Source organism: Sinocyclocheilus grahami, unplaced genomic scaffold (assembly GCF_001515645.1).
Source record: "Sinocyclocheilus grahami isolate Dianchi unplaced genomic scaffold, SAMN03320097.WGS_v1.1 scaffold352.1, whole genome shotgun sequence".
NCBI lineage: Eukaryota > Metazoa > Chordata > Actinopteri > Cypriniformes > Cyprinidae > Sinocyclocheilus > Sinocyclocheilus grahami.
The window spans coordinates 525,554-532,004 of NW_015505531.1; the positions used below are offsets into that span (position 1 = coordinate 525,554).

Consider the following 6,451-nt stretch of genomic DNA (forward strand, 5'->3'; position numbering starts at 1 on the left):
GTTGTAAAATGTCATGTGGTACAACTTCTGAAAATACAATGGTATTTCTTAATTAAAAAATCCATAAGATTTGTAAAAAGAAATTGTTTATGTATTTAAGGTATTTTTTTCTTGATTGTCACACCAGATGTGTCACGTGTATGTTCTGTTTGAGTTTTTCCTTTGTTCCTCTTTCTTGACACTAGTTTGTTATCTTAGCTACTCATTGATTTGATTAGTCTCTGCACCTGTGTTTCATTTGTTTGTTTCAGTGTATTGAAGCCCTGTGTTTTCTTTTGTTCATGGTCAGTTGTCATTGCGTGTAACCCAGTTGTTCTGTTCTGTTTCCAGTACTAAGTTTGTGTAAATAAAACTATATTTCTGCTGCATCTGATTCAATCTCTCATCTCAATTGCAACCAAGCCGTGACAACATTTTAGAGTCATTTAATATTTTCTGGTCCCACTTTATATTGAGTGTCTTTAAATGCAATGTACTTAATCATAAAATAATGAATTGTTATATGCAATGTACCTACTTTTGCTGCTATTGAGGTGGGATACAGGTAGGTTTGATGCAGGTTTGGTGGTCAGGTTAGGTTTAATGGGTAGAAGTAGGGTTGATTGATAGATGTAATTACAGATATTAAAAACAGATTTAATTACAGGATGGTATTTTAAAATATAAGGACAATGTAAAAACATGCATGTACACAATAAGTTTATGTATTAAATTATTCATTTAAATGTAAGTACACAGAATATGAAGTGGGTCCATTTTTCTTGAATTGTATAAAAGCCATACGGTTAAAAAACACATTAAACCACTCTTGGTTTGTACATTTCTAAGAACTTGGCACAAATATTTTATGCTGTGTTTTATATGTTTTAGGTTTTATGCTGCATTTGTTATAATCATGTATAACATCAGTTTATATAAATGTCAAACACAAGGAATGTATTAAAATTGTTTATTTAAATAATCGGACAAATATGCATTTGTATTATACAGTATAAAAACCAGTGGTCCATTGAGTTTCCTCAAGCTGTGCTTAGAGCACTGGAGCATGTCCAAAGTATAAAAATACAGTCATATGCCATAATTTCACATGTGTGGATCTAACATGTACAGTACAGTAAATCCTGTACATAAGTATACATAGATAATGCTTAAGTTCTGAGCCTTTCACGGTCACTAAACTAAAGAAGTAACAGACAGTGGGGTTTGTCTAAACAATGCAGCGATGCAGTGACGCTGCAGATTTTGCAAGATGTTTTGCAAGGTTTGGTAGAGACCCGGAAGTTGCACGAATGTTTACTTGTCACGTCGTCATCAAGGGAATTCACTGGACCAAGCCCTGGTTTACTCTCATCCATCCAGTATTTAAGGCACAGTGCCACAGATGCCAGAGTAAATACAGACTGTGACATTACACTAACTGGACAAGAACATCTGCTCAAGGTGAGCCATTCATCGCTTAAATTTATGCTACATTTATGGATTTTTAATGTTAATTATTGGTAACTAAATAATAAATGAATGCAAGTAAGCAAAACTTATAAATAAAATTTTTAATCTGTGCAAAAACACTAGTTGAATTTACCAGAGAATAATATTTTAACACTAGGTTCTTTTGAAGCTTTTGATTTGCAGGATGAAGACTTTACATGCAATGCTGCTGATGATGTTTGTTGCATCAGTCTTTTCAAAACCAGTAAGTATTCAGTAATGTTTTCTTTTACATTTTAATTTTAGTGTTATTTACTTTTTTTAAATAAATGTTAATATTATACTTTAATAACTTTTGTCAAGAGCATACTATTATTAACGTAATTATTAACCGTTTAAATCCTCAGTCTCGTCTGCACAGAAGATCTGATTCATCAAACTCGGAGAGTTCGGAGGAAAATGATTCACGCGGAGGATTGAACATCGAGGATTCACAGTCAGTCGAGAATTCTGACAAGTCTAATGAATCTTCTGAGGAAGTTGTGCCAAGAACAAACCCTCCAGCTAGCACAAGAACATGAATCATCACGACACGAGACATCCCACAGTGTGTTACTATGGATCTGACAACTGAAATAATGGGCAATAAATATAATACCAATATAATATCTTGCAATACTACTGCTTAATCATCTTTTCATGCAAAAGAAAAAAGAAAAAAAAAAGAATGTTTAATGGTGTACAATTCATTATGGTTTGCACTAATGATACTGATTGATGTAACCTTAAAAAATTAATTACTTTTAAATTCAGAATAAAAAATCTTTCAAATGCAACCAGTTGTCATAATCATCATTTCAATCATCATTTTCTAATGGGGTGATATGATTGTCTGAAGTAAGAAAATATGATTTATTGCTCAGTAACTTCATTATTATAAAAATATAAAATATGACATGGAGCCTACAGTATTCTATTTTTCTAATTCAATATCATAATTCACTTTTTTTGTGAGTTCAAAATAAGATTAACAGCATCATCCTATGGGATTTCAAAAGAACTTCAATTAATCTAAACAATTTACGTCATATATTGCATGCAGATTACACAGACTCAAGAGGTGCAGAGTGATATTGAAAAGGTCAGGGGTGATTCTAGGATTTCAATATTAGGGGGGCTCAGCCCCAATTATTGTACAATCAAAAAATATTGAATATATTGTTAGGGCATGCAGGAACAATACACACAAGGTTCTACACTACCTAAGTCAACTTCTGAATATTGATTTTATTTCAAATCATTTCAGCTAACCAGATCATATTCATTAATATTCATTTAAAATATAGATAAATCTAATATTACTGTAATTGTCTAGATTGGCAGTATGTTTAATCTGCCCTATATTAAATCATTCCTATTTTGTTTTCTGTTTAAAAAATAACACATGAACCTATCAATGTGATTAATTTGTTAAACGATAATGTCTTTAATAATGTCTGTGCATGATATTAATCTAATGCCACATCTGCAATAATACGTTTTAATAATAAAAAAAAAATATTTAAGTGAAAAGAAAATTTTCTAAAATAAGCCTTCTTGCTCCATTTTTGCTGGAGGAAAACAACTGTTGTGTGAGAAGGCGGGGTGAATGTATATATGCTTGTTAAAATGCCTTAGGAAATATAGATATAAACTGCAGGGGCACATACTGCAGCCCAAAGCAATACTGTATGACACACTTGAATGTTTTAAATTTGGAACCTAAAAGAAAACTTTCACACAGAAAAACTGGACAAGTGTCGTTCACAGCTATAACTCCAAATTTAATATAAAATATTATCACATCTAATTATCAAAAGCCCATTTATGATGTTGATATATGCGTGCTGATACGATGCATTTGTTTCTGCCGATCTGGGCCGGGTTTCACAATAACGATGGTTCTTAGCTCTTAAGAGAGTTCTCTACGTGTGAGGTTACGATCGCTCACTGCAATTCCACGTGCGTTTCCCAAAAATGCACTTAACATGAACACACGTTCTACGTGCTACTTAAGAATCGCTGTCCGCTTGTCAAGTGCTGAAATATTACCTTATAGAAATGTATCCTTGAACCTAATATTGGTCACCTGATGTGGATTAGAAAAAAATACCTTTAAAAAAGATGTTCTTCTGGAGGAGGTGGAGCGAAACAAAGATGTAATTTTCAGCAGTTTTAAAGGATGCCATACAATTAAGGAAAAACAAAACATAGGGGAGGACTTTGCTACAAAATTAAATGCAACTGGGGTGTTAAGAGATCAGGGAAGGAGGTCCACAAGAAGTGGCTAGATTTTGCAAGCCTGGCAAAAAGGAAGAGGGCACTGCAGAGGATGGCAATTAAAAAAACCAATTGGTTGGACCAATGACTCTCCCCTTCTCACAGCAGAGGAAGAAAGGGCCTTGTCAATACTTCAGATGGCATTTGTGGTGGTATTGACCTCCATGGAGGAGTAGAATGTAGTCCAGAGGCGAGGGCAGGTCGACGACCAACCAAGGCGGAGCCGGAGGGACGAGGGAGCCCAGCAGAGCTGGTAGACCGATGGGCCACAGTGGAGAGGGAGCTAAGAGCCAAGGTGGAGCCGCTCGGAGGCTGGAGGAAGACACAAGGGATCTGGAGACTGGCAGACCCGCGGCAAAACCACACCACTGATAGTGGGCTGAGGATGAGCAGAGGGGCTGACAGGTGGCAGTGGTGGCGGAGATGAGGAATGGGTGATGATACGAGGAGGTGGGAAAGGGAGGCTAGGTGGGAAATCATGACTGGTAGTGGGTTCCGGGATGGTGTGTGCTGCCCACACACACCAAATGGCAACAACCATGACAGGGAGTGCTGTAACCACTCATATTAATATTTAAACCAATGATAGTTATATATCTGATTTTGGGTGGGTTTCCAACATAAACGTTGATTAATTCTACTTAATAAAATAAGGCAGCCACAAAACTTTTTTTTTTACTTGTATTTAGGGCTGTGCAAAAAATCTAATGCGATTTTCATGCGCATCTCGTCAGTAAAGCCGCTCCTGTGATTAGTAGTAAATCTCCAGCACGTGCTTTCAGATGGAGCGGCATTTACTACACAGAGCCGTAGTTCACTGACAGGTTAGTTGATACTTTAATAATGCAAAGTATCGAAAATAAAAATAAAGCTTTGTAAACACTTGCAGTTTTACAACACTATAGTGTGTCCCATCAGGTAATGAACAGTTCTGCACACACTTGTGGTCTTCATGCTCACTTGAACACTTAAATACAGCCAAATACAGGAAATGCGTCATATAAGTGGTCAAGTGCAAAGACCACAAGTGCGGGTATTTGGACAAGGCAGTAGGCACACTACCAAAAGGGATGCTTACTCTCTTGTTCTATTAAGCTACTACATTTATCCGTGATCAACCAAAGTTTAGGCTGCCCCCTACAAGCGAGGAATAAAACTGCAGCTGCACTCAACTAGTAGCAGGCAGAAGACTGTTACAGTGCCACAGGCAGGGGAACGAACTCCATGGTCATGACAGGACAGGCAGATAAACATTTCAAAACAGACCTTCATGGTCATTTCAGGATATACAGGGAGTTCATAAACGACCTCATTGGCCGTAACAGGACAGGCAGAGATTTCAGAAGATGATGGAAGACTGGGGATAACTGAATAAAAGTCTATTAAATCCTGCCTCAGCTCACCCTCAGCGGTGGAACAGTGGGTGGGGCTTTCCTCCGCCCCCTCGCTCTCCGCTGTTACATCCGTTGCGTGAGTTGTTACCGGTGTTCTGACGATTTGTGCTACCCGCTCAGATTGTGCTACCTCCCATTAAAAAGATAGGTAGCACAAATCGATAGCGAAACATGCTACCTAACAGATTGTGCTACCAGCATCTTATTCATGTGTCCATACCTACCCTTACCCTAAACTTACGCTTAAAACAATGCAAATATATTTTTGGTAGCACAAACTGATAGGTAGCATGTTTCGTCGGTACACCGGCTCTCGCACCTGGTCAGACGATCGAGGAGACTCTGGCTCAAGGGCAATCCTCAGCTCTGTCGCTCTTTCTTGCGATGGCTCTTTGGTCACGGCAGGCTTTGGCTCTCCGTCTGCGGTGGGCTCTGACTGACACTCGACGCAGAGGGGTGATGGGCTCTGGGTCCGGAGAGGGGCTTGCAAGATCCTCATCAACGTAGTAAGGAGACCATGGCGAGTTACAGCTCGCCAGCACCCACTCCACGAAGGTGGCGAAATCCCCTCGAGGGCCGTTTCCAGACAACCTCGTGATCCGGTAGCTGGTGTTGTTGGAGATTTCCAGGAATAGTCTGCTGCTAGGAAGACGATGATAATAATATCCTTTAATGGAAGTCCAGAAGATGAAGAAGACAATAGCACACAGGTTAACATAAGTTCAACAAACATACATTAATAACCAGAAAGAACTGGAAGGGAGCAACTTAAATACACAGACCAAACAAGGATAATTAACTAACACAGGTTAACAGAATTAACTAATCAGACACGAGGGAAAACTAGGTCAAAGGAAACATGAGGAAAGAAAACAAACTAAAATTCATTCAATTGATTCATTCGAATGGCTGATTCATTCAGGAATGAATCAAGTGTCTGTCTTTATGAATGGGTAATCATGAATCACTGACTTACTAGATTCGTTTGAAAACGCAGTTCATTCATAAACGAGACACCGCTGTGTTTGAGACAGAGCTGTGTCTTTGTTTTAAACTATTTTCGACGACGAAATAGAGCAAAATTAGACAATAGTGTTATAGTCAGACAATGCAAGTCACTTAATATTAAATTCTTGTTTATTGAAAGTGAAAAAGTGAAAGTGACGTGACATGTGGCCAAGTATGGTGACCCATTCTCGGAATTAGTGCTCTGCATTTATCCCATCCAAAGTGCACACACACAGCAGTGAACACACACACACCGTGAACACACACCCGGAGCAGTGGACAGCCATTTATTGCTGCTGCGG

The 6,451-nt window shown here is 38.2% G+C and overlaps 1 long non-coding RNA gene across 1 annotated transcript; it reads left to right on the plus strand.

The window, feature by feature from the left end:
• Positions 1 to 1,364: 1,364 nt before the first annotated feature.
• LOC107548656 (uncharacterized) lies at positions 1,365 to 2,163 on the plus strand. The gene is made up of 3 exons (XR_001604484.1): positions 1,365 to 1,440; positions 1,619 to 1,693; positions 1,836 to 2,163. It is a non-coding gene; the product is annotated as an uncharacterized lncRNA (long non-coding RNA).
• The last annotated feature ends 4,288 nt before the right edge of the window (positions 2,164 to 6,451 follow it).